Below are 19,484 nucleotides of genomic sequence, written 5' to 3' on the forward strand. Positions count from 1 at the left end.
ATAAATGATAGCTTGAATCTGATTGGTTGCTATAGGCAACATCTCCACTTTTTCAAACCCGCAGTTTAGTAAATATACCTCCAAGAGTCCAAAGGCTCCAAGCATAGCAAGTACATAGAAGATGGAGCAGACGAATAGGTATAGAGACAGGAGGGAAGAGGGCCCTTCCCGTAAGAGCTTATATCCTAAATGAGGGTGAAACAGACAGCAGGTACATAGGGGAGTCAGTGGAGAGGATCACATGCAAGTGGAGCTAGTAAGGGGACAGGGTAAGAGATATGTTCAAAGCATGACATGAAAAAGTGTCTACAGAGTATAACTGTGAGCACAGTATCAGTTATCCCCCTGGACAGGTATGAGCGCAGTGTCCGCTATCTCCCTGGACAGGTATGAGCACAGTGTCCGCTCTCTCTCTCTCTCCCTGAACAGGTATGAGCGCAGTGTCCGCTCTCTCCCTGGACAGGTATGAGCACAGTGTCCGCTCTCTCCCTGAACAGGTATGAGCGCAGTGTCCGCTCTCTCCCTGAACAGGTATGAGCGCAGTGTCCGCTCTTTCCCTGGACAGGTATGAGCGCAGTGTCCGCTCTTTCCCTGGACAGGTATGAGCACAGTATCAGTTCTCCACCTGGACAGGTATGAGAACAGTGTCCGCTCTCTCCCTGGACAGGTATGAGCACAGTATCCGCTCTCTCTCTCTCCCTGGACAGGTATGAGCACAGTGTCCGCTCTCTCCCTGGACAGGTATGAGCACAGTGTCTGCTCTTTCCCTGGACAGGTATGAGCACAGTGTCTTGACAGGTATGAGCACAGTATCAGTTCTCCACCTGGACAGGTATGAGCACAGTGTCCGCTCTCTCCCTGGACAGGTATGAGCACAGTGTCCGCTCTCTCCCTGGACAGGTATGAGCGCAGTGTCCGCTCTCTCCCTGGACAGGTATGAGCACAGTGTCCGCTCTCTCCCTGGACAGGTATGAGCACAGTGTCCGCTCTCTCCCTGGACAGGTATGAGCACAGTGTCCGCTCTCTCCCTGGACAGGTATGAGCGCAGTGTCCGCTCTCTCCCTGGACAGGTATGAGCACAGTGTCCGCTCTCTCCCTGAACAGGTATGAGCGCAGTGTCCGCTCTCTCCCTGGACAGGTATGAGCGCAGTGTCCGCTCTTTCCCTGGACAGGTATGAGCATAGTGTCCGCTCTTTCCCTGGACAGGTATGAGCACAGTATCAGTTCTCCACCTGGACAGGTATGAGAACAGTGTCCGCTCTCTCCCTGGACAGGTATGAGCACAGTATCCGCTCTCTCTCTCTCCCTGGACAGGTATGAGCACAGTGTCCGCTCTCTCCCTGGACAGGTATGAGCACAGTGTCTGCTCTTTCCCTGGACAGGTATGAGCACAGTGTCTTGACAGGTATGAGCACAGTATCAGTTCTCCACCTGGACAGGTATGAGCACAGTGTCCGCTCTTTCCCTGGACAGGTATGAGCACAGTATCCGCTCTCTCTCTCTCCCTGGACAGGTATGAGCACAGTGTCCGCTCTCTCCCTGGACAGGTATGAGCACAGTGTCCGCTCTGAGCACAGTGTCCGCTCTCTCCCTGTACAGGTATGAGCACAGTGTCCGCTCTCTCCCTGGACAGGTATGAGCACAGTGTCCGCTCTCTCCCTGTACAGGTATGAGCACAGTGTCCGCTCTCTCCCTGGACAGGTATGAGCACAGTGTCCGCTCTCTCCCTGGACAGGTATGAGCACAGTGTCCGCTCTCTCCCTGGACAGGTATGAGCACAGTGTCCGCTCTCTCCCTGGACAGGTATGAGCACAGTGTCCGCTCTCTCCCTGGACAGGTATGAGCACAGTGTCCGCTCTCTCCCTGGACACGTATGAGCACAGTGTCCGCTCTCTCCCTGGACACGTATGAGCACAGTGTCCGCTCTCTCCCTGGACAGGTATGAGCACAGTGTCCGCTCTCTCCCTGGACAGGTATGAGCACAGTGTCCGCTCTCTCCCTGGACAGGTATGAGCACAGTGTCCGCTCTCTCCCTGGACAGGTATGAGCACAGTGTCCGCTCTCTCCCTGGACAGGTATGAGCACAGTGTCCGCTCTCTCCCTGGACAGGTATGAGCACAGTGTCCGCTCTCTCCCTGGACAGGTATGAGCACAGTGTCCGCTCTCTCCCTGGACAGGTATGAGCACAGTGTCCGCTCTCTCCCTGGACAGGTATGAGCACAGTGTCCGCTCTCTCCCTGGACAGGTATGAGCACAGTGTCCGCTCTCTCCCTGGACAGGTATGAGCACAGTGTCCGCTCTCTCCCTGGACAGGTATGAGCACAGTGTCCGCTCTCTCCCTGGACAGGTATGAGCACAGTGTCCGCTCTCTCCCTGGACAGGTATGAGCACAGTGTCCGCTCTCTCCCTGGACAGGTATGAGCACAGTGTCCGCTCTCTCCCTGGACAGGTATGAGCACAGTGTCCGCTCTCTCCCTGGACAGGTATGAGCACAGTGTCCGCTCTCTCCCTGGACAGGTATGAGCACAGTGTCCGCTCTCTCCCTGGACAGGTATGAGCACAGTGTCCGCTCTCTCCCTGGACAGGTATGAGCACAGTGTCCGCTCTCTCCCTGGACAGGTATGAGCACAGTGTCCGCTCTCTCCCTGGACAGGTATGAGCACAGTGTCCGCTCTCTCCCTGGACAGGTATGAGCACAGTGTCCGCTCTCTCCCTGGACAGTGTCCTCTCGCTCTCTCTCCCTGGACAGGTATGAGCACAGTATCACTTCTCTCCCTGGACAGGTATGAGCACAGTATCACTTCTCTCCCTGGACAGGTATGAGCACAGTATCACTTCTCTCCCTGGACAGGTATGAGCACAGTATCACTTCTCTCCCTGGACAGGTATGAGCACAGTATCACTTCTCTCCCTGGACAGGTATGAGCACAGTATCACTTCTCTCCCTGGACAGGTATGAGCACAGTATCACTTCTCTCCCTGGACAGGTATGAGCACAGTATCACTTCTCTCCCTGGACAGGTATGAGCACAGTATCACTTCTCTCCCTGGACAGGTATGAGCACAGTATCACTTCTCTCCCTGGACAGGTATGAGCACAGTATCACTTCTCTCCCTGGACAGGTATGAGCACAGTATCACTTCTCTCCCTGGACAGGTATGAGCACAGTATCACTTCTCTCCCTGGACAGGTATGAGCACAGTATCACTTCTCTCCCTGGACAGGTATGAGCACAGTATCACTTCTCTCCCTGGACAGGTATGAGCACAGTGGCTATATGAGGAGAATCAGTTCTCTCTCATTACATGGACAGAAAAGTGTAGAACCTCACACCACTTTCTGGTCAGGATTCTTCAGATCATTACTCCTCTCAGCAATGTATGCAAAGTATATTTTTACTCCATGAACAAAAATAAACTAGTCCATCTGTACTCGGTGTGATCTAGTTCCTTGAGAGTATCCGTGATGAAGCCTCTAATTAAGTATAACACATGTCAGCCTGGATCTGCCATGACTCTCCCACTAAAGATCCTTGCACCCTCAGATTATTTGGATATATTTTTTTGCCTGTATGTTTTCCAGCACCTTGTTTTTTATTTAGTTTTACTTTTTTTTTCTCCCTTTTTTTTTTATTTTTTTTTATTGAAAGTGTAATTAGAAGCCTAATTCCTACAATTCTGCTGCCCATGCATAAACCTTCTATGTAACTCTTACTGCTACTAGCCAGTATCTCTGAGGTGGTTTTACTAAATTAAAGCAATATCTTATATCACCGCAATTTACTTCAGAGATGTTGGCTGGCAGCCATTCACACGTGCGCAGTAGAACTTAAAGACCTGAAAATCTTCTAAAATCTTATTAGAAACGTGCTTTATTTGAATACAGCATTTTTTCTATGAAATAGTCCAACTATAGCCACCTTAAGATGGCGACAGCAATGGTACATGTAGAGAAACCCGTCATTGGTGGGGTCTACCGACAGCATGAACCTGGTTAATAAATAGGGAGAAGCCTTATATCCGGAAAAAAAAACAATTTTTGCGAAGAAAAGGTTTTTGTCTTTTTGTTGAATAGAACCCAAGAGAGGGACGTGTTTCATACGCAAATCAGAACGTCACTGGCGTAAATGTCTTACCTCTAATGTCTTCCTCATATATACTGCTATGTACTACCCATATCACAATGCTCTGGACACTGCAAAACAAATATACTTACAATCTCAACTCTGCTCAGGCTTCGAACCCCAAACTCTTTTTTAACACATTTAAATCTCTTCTTAAACCTCCCACCCCAAACCCACCAACTACTTTTAGTGCCCAAGATCTTGTTTCCTACTTCAAGGACAAGATTGATAAGATCCGAATTGAAATGGAATCATCTTTCTCGACAAACAAGCAGCTCAATTCCTTCCCAGCATCCTCTTCATTTGGTCCCACTAAAGAAGTAGTATCTACTTTCTGCTTGTCTTCCAACCCTACCTCCTGTCCTCTTGATCCTATACCCTCACAAATCGGTAGAACCCGGTCTCCTTTGCTTAATCTGTAACCTCTCTCTCTCTCTCTCTACTGATATCTTTCCATCATTATTGAAGCACGCAGTGATTACTCCTATTTTGAAAAAAAAAATTCTGACCCAAACTCTCTCTCAAATTACCGTCCCACATCACAGCTCCCATATGCCGCCAAACTTCAAGAGAATTCAAAATGCAAAAAGAATTGAAATAAATAAAAACCGCTAAGCAGCCTTTCTCACCAACAGGCCCCATCCACAAATGGTCTCGCATATAATCATAAAAAAATATATAGGTGGAAGATGGCACTATTGGGTTATATCCTTATAGGTCAATAAATCGCAAAATGTTTTTCTTTCCATTTGTCACTGTTTTATAGTACAATGCTTTTCCCAACTGTTCTTTTGTGAAGTATTCTGTATAAACCCTCAAATCAATCAACGTGTCATATGTGAAAAAAAACAAATCATGGTGCAGTATTTCTTGATACATATTAAAACATTCATGGAAGCGATTATTAACTCTCATATTTATGCTCTTAATAAAGGCAAAATACCATAATTGTAAGAAATAGAAGATATAAAATCTCAAATACAGCTTTATTACCAGTGGATATACTGGATAAAAATAAAAGCACAAAAATACATTCCTTAACAAATAATCCTGGACTGGGGTACAGATCGATTGTTACCAGATATATCAAACACACGAATCCCCACTAGATGGTTTTCAGGCTGCCGGCTTCTATGTCTGTAGATGTACGTGTGACAGTTCACCACTGACCCTTACATCCTGCTCTACTCCACCAACACATGTCAGTTATAAAAATCTTTATCAAGGAATGGAGAGAGTGTCCTAACAAAAGTATTTAAACACCCCTATAGTGGGGCTCAGGTGTAACCATAATTAAAATCATTCACATTCTCCTCTTTATAGCTTAATATACACATTCTTTGTCAAAACCAGAAGTACAAGTAAAATCATTAACTCATGCATATCGTTCCTAATTTATTTATTTCATTTTTTTAAAAGTGCTGTCAAGAAGCTAATGCAGCATAAAGTCTGAGGATTTAATTAGTATTGGGTGGTACTGTTACTCCTAATCCGATGTTCACAGAATATGTGTGTGCAGTGCTGTCATTCATGTCTACAGAAGCACACACCTCTCCAATTTAATTCTTTCCTCTTCTGGTTCTCCCCTGCCCCCTTTCTCTCTCCCCGTTGCTTCACTGGCTCCCTTATGTACCTGATTCTGTTCACCCTCCCTTAGGATGTAAGCTCGTATGAGCAGGGCCCATCTTCCCTCCTGTCTCCATACCTGTTCTTCTGCTCTGTCTCTACTGTATCTGCCTGCCTGGAGTTTCTGAAGTACTGGTACTTTGTGTTTATTGTTCTGTACTGTCTTACCCTGTATAGTCTACTGTTTGTACTGTGTACGGCGCTGCGGAAACCTTGTGGCGCCTAACAAATAAACGATAATAATAATAATATACGGGAGATCTACTTCATGTTTTACATTTAAACTATATAATGTAGACTCAAAAAAAGAAAATATAAGCGTCATTATTTTTCCCATACATCATACTGTGCTAATTATAGCGTGTTCTTGTCTTGCTCCCTCTTTATTTCTGTGAATAATTATCATTTATGGTATTCCCACATTTGGCAAAAAAGAATACCTATCTTAGGGCATTTTGTTAAACACGGTTTTGATATTGTAGGAATACCCTTATATAGCGCTGGTATTCACTTTGGTATATTCTAAATATCCAGCAAATCCATTTGTTTAAATTACTCTCAAATATCTCTTTCAACACAATTTGTTTTTTGTTTTTTTTTCCCATAAGACACGTTGATTCATGCACAAAGGATTTATATAGAATACTTCAAAAAAGAACAGTTGGGAAAAGCATTGTGCAACAAAACAGTGAGAAACAGAAATAAAAGCATTGTGTGATTATATATGGACATAAAGGATATGATCCAATAGCGCCATCTTCCACCTATATTTTGTTTTCTTGAGAGAATTACCTACACTCCCCTCACACAGCCTATTGGATCCTCTTCAGTCAGGCTTAAGTTCTCAACACTCCACTGTGTTGACTAAGGTTGTCAACAATTGATCACTGTTAAATCGAAAGGCCATTGCTCACTTCTAATTCTCCTGGATCTCTCTGCTGCATTTGTCACTGTTGACCACTCTCTCCTCATACAAACACTACAATACCTAGGTCTTCAAGACACTGTCCTGTCCTGGTTCTCTACCTACCTAACTTATCGCTATTTCAGTGTTAGTTTCTCTGGATCTACCTCTGCTCCGCTTCCTTTATCAGTTGGGGAGTACCACAAGGCTCAGCCCATGATCCTCTATTCTTTTCTATTTATACCACTTATCTTATAAAACTGATAAGCTCCTTTCAATATCATCTCTATGCGGATGATACCCAAATTTATCTATCCTCTCTTGCTCTCTCACCATCTGTGTTGTCTCGCGTTATTGACTGTCTCTGCCAACTCAATCTTTCAAAAACAGAGTTAACAATATTCCCACCCACCAACAGAAGATACCTACCTGACATTTCTATTTTTGTTGACAACATGACAATAAATCCCACCCCGCAAACTCACTGCCTAGGCGTTATCCTTGACTCAGAACTACCCTTTGTTCTTCACATAAACTCTATATCTAAATCATGTTACATACATCTAAACACCATTTCCAGAATACGCACATATCTGACACAAGGCACTGAAAAAACATTAACTCATGTACTCATCATCTCCCGCATCGACTATTGCAAATCTCTCCTTACTGGTCTTACCCAAAGCAGACTCACACCTCCGATCTATTTTGCATGCAGCAGCTAGATTGATTTCCCCTGCAAATCTTTCTTCCTTTGCTGAGCCACTCTGTCAGTATCTACATTGGTTGCCTGTTTTTCACCGGATCCAAAATAAAATATTTCTACTAAGATACAAGGCCATCAACAAAATTGCACCGACATACATCTTCTCACTTGCCTGAAAATATCTCCCAAGTCGACACCACTGCACAAGTTCTGCGTCTCTCACCCACTCTCAATACCTGCTCCCATTCCCGGCTACAGGACTTTTTTTGGGCTGCACCCACTTTGTGGAATTCCCTCCCTCGCACAATAACTCTAGTCTTCCAACCTTCAAGCGTTCTCTGAAAACCCACCTCTTAGGCAAGCTTGTAAAATTCCTCAACTACCCTTTTAACCTCCCTAGGTCACCCTATTACCACCCTTTTTACGATTCACACAAATCATCAACCCTCTGACCCTCAGTGCTGTGTGACTGGATCATGTAGCTACTAAGCACTTTTTACATTTGCAATCTGGCTGAACCAATATGCAGTATGTAGCACTTACCCTCATGTATCAAACTCCCATTATCCTATAGATTGTAAGCTTATGAGCAGGGCCCTCTTACCTCTCTGCCTGTATTACCCAGTATTGTTTTATTACGGTGTTTGTTCCCTATTGTAAAGTGCTACGGAATATGCTGGTGCTATATAAATAAATGTTGATAGAAACATAGAATTTAGTGTGTCATCTAATCTACCCTATTTAACTATAGTAACCTCAAACCTTATTTGAGCCTTTTATTCTTTGTATGGACATCCTTATGTCTATCCCAAGCATGTGTAAATTGCTCTACTGTGTTAGCCTCTACCACCTCTCTAATGGGAGGCTATTCCACTGAAGATGATGATGACGATATAAGCAAATGTGAATATACCTGAGGTATATAAGATTTATCACATACGTATGAAAATGTGTATAGAGAGAGAGAGAGAGAGAGAGATATGTGTATATATATATTAAAATAAATGGACATTCTTCACCATTGCCTGATCTCACCCCTATCTTGTGTATCACTCAGCTGTCACCATATTCTGCAGCCGCTGCAGATTTGTTCCCCCCCTGTAAGGTGTTACTGCCTGAGGAGGAGATTCTTCTGCTAAACAATCCCAGGTGTTCGCTAGATTCCCAACTGTGCATAAAAATCCTGGACTAGTTCAGAGAGATTACATTATGAGTGGAAGAATGTAATGCACAAATCTATTCTGTGTAGGGATTGTGGGTACCTCATGACCAGATATACTGCCGGGTAGGATTGGCGGAGGAGTGTTTTGGTCTGAAGTCTGCACATGTCCACTGTTCACACCAGCGACGTTATAGTCCGCAGTACACACTGAAACACTGGCTCAGTCTGACTTGAGGTCCACACTGCCAGTCGCTTGTGTAGGCACTAGCATACCTGTCAAAATGACTCTTTCACCGTGATATAATAACCTCTCTCTGCTTTTTACACTTGTTCTCTATCTGCAATCACCTGGGCTTAGTTCGTTATCTGATTATTATTATTTTTTTTTAAATATCAGTTAACAAATTCAAACCAGATTTTTGCAGCTGGAAAACGAGAGTGAAAAGAAGAAACAGAACATTGTGTCGCTGTGAAAAGGAATCAATGACCCTAATGCCTGCAGTATTTTCTGAGTGGTTGGAACGGCACATTAGCACATTGTCCAAAAACACATCTGACCCCTGCTCTTAAAGTGGACCTGTCAGCTGTACACAGTGGAGTCAGCCATTGAGCGGGCCTAGCCACTATGGATGTGAATACACAGCAGTGACGTGCAACCGGATACATTTCAGGGAGCCACAATGTGGGGCCCTCTAACCTTCGGAAGGGCCTTACATTACCCTTACTCTCAGTAATAAGTTAAAACAATACATTTAATCAAAGCAGGAGACGCCTCCCTGTGATAACATATGAGCAGACATTTTAAACAAGTGTTACAAGCTATACCCACACTTGTATTCCCCGCTCTGGGAGATCCCGTAGGGAAGGTCAAGTGGCAAGACCAGGGGGGCATGGTGGACGAAATCATGTGACACTGACAATAGAAAGTGGGTGAGTTCCATCCCAGGGGTGCGGGAGAAAGACCTTCCATCCCAGGGGTGCGGGAGAAAGACCTTCCATCCCAGGGGTGCGGGAGAAAGACCTTCCATCCCAGGGGTGCGGGAGAAAGACCTTCCATCCCAGGGGTGCGGGAGAAAGACCTTCCATCCCAGGGGTCGTTTCCTCTTAAAGAGAAGGTGGGTGTGTCACCTGCCCATCAAGCTAAGGCCGGGGCAGGAGTATCATGTATAAAAGCTTGATTGTGTCATTTGTTCACTGAGACCAACGCTGGGGAAGCTGGCTGGTCTTGAGAGAGCTGATCTATGTCTAGCTAGCGTTTAGGGTCTCCATAATTGCTGTGAAAGTCATACGGTGTCAAATACATTTTAACCATCCTGACAATAAAGCTGCATAAAAAGAAGAAGTTGTTTGTGTGTGCTTCAGCAGTAGCGGGCTCTTGCCACACTGGATACTGTCATTCTCCCATTTTTCTTTGCAGTATTGCTGTAATTCCATCAGGTTGGATGGGGACCACCGGGGAACAGCAGGTTTTAATATGTCCACACATTCTAGATCGGAGTGAGGTCTGGGGGTATATTTACTAAGCTGTGGGTTTGAAGAAGTGGAGATGTTGCCTATCGCAGTGTTGGTTTACCTGTGACACTCCAGGTGTTTGTGAAACTACAAGCCCCAGCATGCTTTGCCAATATATATCAGCTTATTGCTGGAAGGGTATGCTGGGACTTGTAGTTTCACAACACCTGGAGTGTCTAACATATGACAACACTGGCCTATAGCAACCAACCAGATTCTAGTTATCATTTAATTAGTACATTCTACAAGATGACAGCTAGAATCTGATTGGTTGCTATATGCAACATCTCCACTTTTATTTTTTATAGCTAATTTTTATAGCTAATATATTTTTTATAGCTAAGCCCATCCAAAGTGACTTTTGCTATATGCTTTGGGTCATTCAGGTGCTGGGTGATAAATGTTCTCCTAGTCCTAGGTCTCTTATAACTGCAGCAGGAATTCCTACAACATCTCTCTAGATCAATGATGGGTAATAGATGGGCCTAGGGCCACAGGTAGCCCTCTGATGCTTCATCTGGGGCCCCCAGCTCCTTCCTGCTTTATTTTCTTTGTTATAGTTTGTAGCACTTGTTCTTTGAATGTATTGCTCTAACTTCTGAGATTAAGGGCAATGTGGCACACTCTAGGGGAGATTTGTCCACCCTTCTATAAAGCACAGTTTTGTGAAGTGACCTATGGATACTTTCTCCCGCCATGGAAGATACTAACTGTGTCAGAGTTACAGTCCTCTTGATGACCCCTCTAACAGGTATCTTTCTCACAGGGCTGTATTGTTTTGGAGCATGGCTTGTACTAGACAAATTTACAACTGTACCATATTTTCTCCATTTCTTTATGATCGACTTGACCATGTTTGAGGAATATTAAAAGTACTTTGTAATGTTTTTATATCCTTCCTCTGATTGGTGCTTTTCAATAAACTTTTCTCAGATTTGCTCTGAATGTTCTTTGATCCTCATGATGAAGCTCATTTTTGGAACTCTACCAGCCAACCATGGAACCTCTCACAGAAGTGTAGTTTTTAAAGTCAATTGAAACAATTTGAAAATTGTTCATTTTACACAGGGGGAATCCAATCAATTATGTGACTGCAACAGGGTTTATTTAGGTGTATAGTAGAAAGAGGCTTTATTACTTATATAATCATCATCATCATCATTTATTTACATAGCGCCACTGATTCCGCAGAGAACTCATTCACACCAGTCCCTGCCCCATTGGAGCTTACAGTCTAAATTCCCTAACATACACAGAGAGAGAGAGACAAATAGAGGCTAGGGTCAATTTTGTTAGCAGCCAATTAATCTACCAGTATGTTTTTGGAGTGTGGGAGGAAACCAGAGCACCCGGAGGAAACCCACGCAAACACGGGGAAAACATACAAACTTAACACAGATAAGGCCATGGTCAGGAATTGAACTCATGACCCCAGCGCTGTGAGGCAGAAGTGCTAACCACTTAGCCACCGTGCTATTGATATATCTTAAATGAAAAAAACAGATATTTCACATTATATTAAAATGTGCTGAGTAAAATTGATTGTTTTCTGTTATCAGCCATTACAGGCTGAGAGGCTGACTGCACCTTCCTTCAGTAGGATTACTGGCAGGAAGTCTGCTGGGCGTAGGGAAATATTATCCCTTCTATCACAGCATTATCCCAAATATGTTAACTCCTCATAAGTTCCTGAAACTTTTACAATCAGATTTAAATGAACATTACTAGTCACTATTGTGTATATATAAGCAAACTTATATTTGAGGTTTAATGATTATTTTATTCAGACCAGGCAATTGCAATTAGAAAATAAGTGGGAGAAGCAGGAACCTATCAAATGCCAAGTAATAATAAATGCATTTTCTAATAATTATAAGTAATTTGGTACAAGGACTTACAATTGGTGGTAATCACAATAAATAGTGACTAGGAAGTGATGGAATATCTCCACTGATGAAACTTTACCTGTAGTCAGGTAGTCAGAGAAACACGTAAGGATGAAAACATTCTGGAAGTTATGAGGTTGAATAACACAGCTAGAAGCACATACCAATACTAGGAGACAGAACATCAACAGAATGAGGGCTCTGGTTGGGAAACCGTAACACAAGGACGGAGTTAGATCTTTTTCTGGGGGGGGGGGGATTTAGTGCCCCCTTTTTCCCTGTGCTGCTGTCTGCAGCCGCACAATATATACATGTTCTTGTCGGCATAGGATGCTGCCCGGCTGTTCTGAATGTGTTTAAAACACAATAAGAGCGGCTGGGCAGGATCACTGTCTGCCTCTCAGCCGATGGGGACAAGATGCAGGCAGCCGGCATATACTAAGGGGGGGCGACTGCCCCGATCGACACCACCCCCCCTCCCCCTCCTTGGATCGGCCACTGCAGTAAGACCTCAACTTTCTTTTATCATAAAAAGGCTTTCAGATGCTGAACTGAAGCATGGAAAGTATTGTTAATTGGTCAGGTTCCATACCAGCTGGCTAATACATTTTGAGAGGGACATATTCGGAAAGGTTAATTGAAATATGTTCCTGTGAGTTTTTATGGAAGACATTCATCTGGTCTGGAAAATACACCTTTGAATTGCATAGAACAAGTATAAAAGGGATTCTATATAAAACCTTAGACTAGCTGGCTGGGACTTGATTCCTTTATTAACTGTCATATATTGACAAGTTGCTTAATGGGAAACTGGTGAGAAATAAGGAATTGGTGTGTGTGGTGATCACATAGTGCTTCTGAACCTCTTGTTATATATATATATATATATATATATATATATATATATAATATAAATGTCTAGTGGCGTGTGTTAGTCTGTCTGTGTGTGGAAAAAATAAAACCAAGCTGCAGCGCCACCTGCTGGGCGGAGTTATACACTGACCTACTAAATTCTTAGTGTGTGTGGGGAAAAAAAATCAGAAAGAGCTGAAATTTGGTATACTAAGATGTTTTTAATTCGTTAATTTAATTTGTTAAAAGTGTTTATAAAGATTTAAAAAAATATATATATATTTCTTGAAGGAGAAGCGACAGTTGGGAGTGGTTGGTGGTTGCCGGGGGTGACAGTGGGGAGTGGTTGGTGGTTGCCGGGGGTGACAGTGGGGAGTGGTTGCCGGGGGTGACAGTGGGGAGTGGTTGGTGGTTGAGGCCTGGGCTATGGCCCAAATGCATGACAAGAACCTTTTTAACACCTTAAGTAGCTTGATTTGACTAGAATGCATGAGTATCATGCACGGGTTAACTTGTGTGTGTGTGTGTGTATATATATATATATATATATATATATATATATATATTGATTTCTAAAATTGTTTAAAATGTATTTTAAATTATGTGTAATGATGTATAAGAATTAAATGCTTAACATTTTTAAGGGCAACTGTGTAGCATTCAGTACAAGAATGGAACACTGTCAAGCACAGAAATGTGTGGGGGCTACTCTATATACAGTGACATTGTCTTTCTATGCTGGGCACAGTTAACATTGCCATGTTCAATGTTTGCTGAGATGAGGGAATTGACAGCAGTGGTTATGATTGATATATACGGCACATTCTTGCATGGATGGGCTTTGCATATGGGTGTTCGCAGGTCAACCCAATAAGCCACAAAATATCACATATATTATTTCCCACATCCCTACCAACATTCCTGAAAATTGTCAGTCTCTAATGTACCCAAACCACAGACAGGCATCCATATCATGCCATCTTGAGGGAGTCCTTGCCCCTTTTTCTGACATATCTTGCCCCTTTTGGCTGCCAAAAATTGTGACTATGTGATCAGATCATTATAGGAAGAAAAGTCCTAAATCCATTGAAAATCTGAGTTTTCACCGGATTTAGGGCTCCTCCCAACTTACCGAAGCCCCTATGCCGGCTGTAGCATTCACCGTGGGTCTTAGGCAAAGGATGCCTATTTTATCAAGGACAGCAGAGGTATACTTAAAGAATGGCTGTATTTATTTAAATAAAGTTTTTCATTGAAATAGAATGGTCCAATTCCATTACTTTTTTATTTTTGAAACATGTTTTTTTTGTTTTGTTTTTTAACAAATCTGGACCTAGACGCCCAAGACAGCTCATGTAGGCGTAGAAGGACCAACGACTGGCTAACGAGGAGATGGAGTCCTCTTACCACTGCCAGACAGTATGGCTGAGGGGCAATAAGCAGCATTAGATAATCTAGGTATTTGTCATTGGACTCCTATATTATGACAATCTGGACTGTTGGCATATAAGCATCTACAAGCCAGTTAAAGTCGTCTGAAGGTGGACATTACTGGTACTAGTCAAGAAAGAAAGGTGCTAGAGCATCCTCGCCTACACGCCATTTGTGAGCTGGATCGATTTCAAAGAATTAAGGCTTTAGGTTCTTTGTGAGATTAATTTAGGTCTCGGGTAATTTGTTCGCCGAACGTCACACTGAAAAATTGTGTATGGTGTTATTCCCATGTTTTCATATGACCTGTAGTTGTAGTGTGATCAGTGAATTTGTTATATATACATAAATATATACAAATAAATAATATACAGCATGATAGCACATTTTTGTGTTGGTCTCAAACAGTCCTTAGGGCTCCATCACACAAGTGTTTAGTCAGAAGTTGTTCACGCTGCTTCCCAGAAGGATCACTACGTCAGCAAATTACTGACCTGCGGTTTACACTGCGGCTGATCAGAACAGCAGAGAGCTGCTTTCTCAATGGTCATGTATGGTATTATTTTGTCAGGAATTTTTTGTGACTAAATGTTTGTCTGGACGAGCCCTTAGTTTTTTCATGTATACTAGTGCATATATTGTAAGCTTGCGAGCAGGGTTCTCTTACCTCTCTGTCTGTATGGATTAGACAGGGGACAGTGTTAGAAGTAGAGCTGAAAACATTTCTACGTGTTATTGACATTGCTTTCTGCACTAAATTGTTCCAAGATGGCGCAAAAGGCGAGGCCAGGCCAACCTGTGACTCTCCAGGCGTTGTAAAACTACAAGTCCCAGCATACCTTGCCAGCTAACGACCAGCCATCTACCGTCAAAGCATGCTGGGACTTGTAGTTTCACAACACCTGGAGAGCCACAGGTTGCCCAAGCTTGGGTTATTACTACATCCGAAGACATGTAAATGTCTACTCACTTTACACATCCAAAAATCTCTGCAGCACACGGAAATAGTTCCTAATATGTGCAGTTTCCATTCCTTTAAGTGCATTAGAATATCTTGTCCTGCAGAATAAAATCTAATTTCTCACATGTGCATATTACCATGGCTGGAACACATTCAGCATGGAACGTCCATATCCACTAATCTACAACTGGCTCCTGTCAGAAACAAAGCTTTGCTCCATCTGCAGTAAACACCGTCCTCACACACTGACATGAATTGCAGCCTCACAAGGAGAAGCAGCATTTCTTCTGAACCTTTACAATTGAACTCGTACATAAATTTCCCTTATGTCGGTTTTACGTAATGAAAAGGGTGTGGAGTTCCAAGTGTTGACCTGAAAGGGTTAGTCACATATGTGAGTAAAGTGACTTAATGATAGCAATATGTAATGGGTGTGGCCTGATCACACATACAGCTCATACTTCATGGCTATAACAGGTCCGAGCATGTGATAATAAGCAGGACATGTACAACCCCTGGGGGCCAGTGGATCCCACTAAATACATTACTAGGATCCAAATGCTGATACCTGGAAGGCAAATCAATCTCTCATCCAGAAGCTTTTTTTTCTCTAAAAACACAGTGAATAGGAAAATGTGAGATTGCACAAAATAGCAATTCTGTCTTATAACATGATTAATAAATAGTCCAGGCCTGGCAAAGCTGTGTTTTTTAAACTACAAGTCCCAGCATGCCCTGCCAGCTACCGTCTGGCTATCTACTGGCACAGCATGCTGGGGCTTGTAGTTTCACAACTCCTGGAGAACCAGCGGTTGGCCAGCAGAATTAGTCAGAAAAAGAAACCGTGTCTTTAAGTGTGTTTAAAAAAAATATGGCAAGGTTGAGCTTTGAGCAATATCAGTTATTCAGCCTTCTAAGCCTTGAAGTGGAGACGGTCGCAGAACACAAGGTTATGACATTCGGATCAGTTGTTTCTCTGTAAAACTTTCCATAAAACGTTCACATATTTCACTTATGTTTATCACATATGTATGAGGATTAAGCCAATGATTAGACAATATCCTAACATGATTATGTGTTATGGCCTATGGTGTGATGATTTAATAAGATATTAATTAGCAAGAAGTGTTTTCTTGCAGTTAACAGCTACTATGATAATGAAGTCATGTATCCTTTATAATGTTTGGTAAAACTGTTTCTTGGCTTGCAATCTGATTTTGAACTGCTAGTTCTGTTTGTACAGCTAAGAAAAGCATCTTGACAAGACTTTAATTAGTTATTGAATAACAATTGCCATATAATGAATAGGTATCCTATTTAGCAAAGCTATTCAAATTAGTTTTTCAGCTAACCTGTAAGAGTAAAATAGTCCCTATATGAGAATATAGATCTATGAAGATTACCTTAATTTTAGGCGAGAGCCAGAGTTATTATTTAACCTCTGTGATAACTTAATACCAAACAGTGTTCTGCTCTCCATCGGGCCCCTTGGCTCATGCAAACACATGTAACTGGTGTAGAGCAGATGATGTGGCAGCAGAGGCCAGGATTATCATGCTAGCTGGGTTGATTAGCATGCTAGCTGGGTTGATTAGCATGCTAGCTGGGTTGATTAGCATGCTAAACAGCCTAATTAACATCCTAACTTCCTGAGCCACAAAGCCTATCTGACGCTTGGGAACAGTGGTTGTGTTGGATTTTTTGCTGCAGACATTGAATAGATGGACAGGAAGAGGGGATTTTTTGTGCGTTTAGGTTTTTTTTTGTGTGTTAGGTTTTTTTTTGTGTGTTTTATTACGGATTGTGAATAGTTAGACACGTCCTCTTTAATATGGTCTAAACCTTAAAGCAATAGACAGAACCATGTGGAATCAGTTTATCATTAACCTTGGTAGTTATTATGATGACATGGTTTTGACATTATACACACTTCTTCCAAAGACATAAACGTTGGAAAGATCTTTCAAGATGCCAACTTGTGTGGACGGTGACACCAAGTGGCATGTACTGGAACCACATAACATTAATGTACATCACAGTATACCCTCAATTACCCTGCTAACAATATATATTGTTTTAACAATTAGACATAAAATTACCTTATTTTAAAAATTACATCTAAAAAGTAAATTCATTATGGAGGTATGATGGTCTTGGGTCATACAAAAACACTACTGGAAAAATGCACACCCACTAACAGAGATTTAAAGAGTTGCTGTTTTACTCATTCTTGTTAAAGTGCCCTTTTAACCAGGGCAGCAGGTAACTCACTAGGAACCAGTGCCTCCTATCAGCAGTGATGTCCTTGGTTCCTAGTCTACATTCCGTCTCTATGAATGTATTTAGTGCACTGTAACCATACCTTCCAATCGCCCGACTTTGGCAGGAGATCCAGAGTCTCGGGCCACGAAAGAGATGGAGCTTAACAGGAAAGTGGGTGGAGTTTTAGCCAAAGACTCCAATTTGCGGGTGGGGTCAGGTTTATTTCGCACCACTTTTGGGATTCTAAATGTTGTGAGGTAAGTAAGCTCTAACTGAGAACCAATCATTTGTCTTGTACTGGTAATTGTATATGCACTGAGTGGCCCAACCTTCCTGCACAGAGATACTTATTTAAGTATGAACAGCTATGGATGCTTATTATGTAAGTTGATATTTTGTTCTCCCATGTGCATTTATATTTTCATTTTGTAGTTGGAGAATTTTTAGAACATGATATTTTTTATAATGTGCAATTTATTTTTGAAAATATTGAAAGGTTTTGTTTACTTTTATAACTCTGCATTAAAGTACATTACTTAAAGAGGGACAACCTCTCTAACAGAGGGACAGTTGTGGTGTGAATAAAGGGATAACAGCTCAATCTATTCTTATTGATTCCTGGGTTTTTGGCTTACGAGCTGGTAAGATAATTTAATTATATGTACTGGGGTACGTCAACCATGGCGCACAGCAATCTCATACCTACCCATAATCCCCTCAATTTCTGCATCTGAATGGGTGGGGTCTATCAGAAAAGGGCATTACCTCACTCAAGATGGATGTTGCTTGGTCTGACTTTGGAGTGGTTTGGGTTGAAATGGGGGTGGTTTGTGGAGAAATGGGTGTAGTTTGTGGAGAAATGGGTGTAGTTTGTGGAGAAATGGGTGTAGTTTGTGGAGAAATGGGTGTAGTTTGTGGAGAAATGGGTGTGGGTTGGAGTGCTGGCAGGTAAACAACCATACATAAACTTAATCAGTTCCTCAAATCCGCAAGGTTTTCTCCTTGAAATAGGCCATTACTAAGAACTCCATCCTCCAATCCAAACATTAGGGATGGAAAATTTTGATCTTTACATTTAAAGACCAGCATTGCCAAAACTCAGCCAGGGAAAGGCAGTATGGTGAAGCTTTCAGTAAAAACAAGTTTTAAACCAAAAGGATAAAAAATGTGTTTTTAAAATATTTTAAACATTCATGATTTACTTACTAATATAAATATGCAGAGTAATAAAGTTACCAAATGTGTTTTCCCTGTAATTCAATCCCTGGAATACTCATCTCAGTGACTGTTATCTCTTTCTTTCGAAAGCAGTCAGGTTGCCAAGTTCCTTTTTTTTTCCCATGGAAACGTTCATATATTTGCAGAATGACTATTGTTTTTAGTTACCAACATAAGAGCTGCCTCCTGCAGTTTACGTCACTAACTTCCTACAAAGAAGTTTGATGTGCAAGGATATAATTGCTGTCCCTATGGAACAAAAGCTTTGGATTCCAGAAAGTTTACCCAGACACAGGCAATAAGAGATTCATACAAAGCTAATGACATAGCAGACTACTGAGGCCCACAGATAGGACGACTGAGGCCTAAAGACAGAGCCACTGGGGCCCCCAATCAGGCCCACTGGGGCCCCCAATCAGGCCCACTGGGGCCCCCAATCAGGACCGCTGACCAACCCACACTCAGGGTCTCTGGGGCCCACAGACAGGACCTCTTAGGCTCGCAGACAGTACCACTGAGGCCCCCAATCAGGCCCACTGGGGCCCCTAATCAGGACCGCTGACCAACCCACACTCAGGACCAGAGTCCCACAGACAGGACCACTAAGACCCACAATCGGAGGCAGATTTACCCCACTGTAACCTGGAGGTATATACATTTTGGCATTTTAAACCAAACCCAGGCAATAGCCACAACCTGCTTACAAAGCCTCATGGTCCTGTCACAATACAGGATGCACAATACATCCAGGCTTCACTCATATCATGTTCCTCGCGAACATTTCTCACCAAGGTAATTTAACATTTTCCCACCTTGGATAAACCCTTACCAGGATATGTT

The sequence above is a fragment of the Mixophyes fleayi genome, chromosome 4 (assembly GCF_038048845.1).
Source record: "Mixophyes fleayi isolate aMixFle1 chromosome 4, aMixFle1.hap1, whole genome shotgun sequence".
NCBI classification, from domain to species: Eukaryota; Metazoa; Chordata; class Amphibia; order Anura; family Limnodynastidae; genus Mixophyes; species Mixophyes fleayi.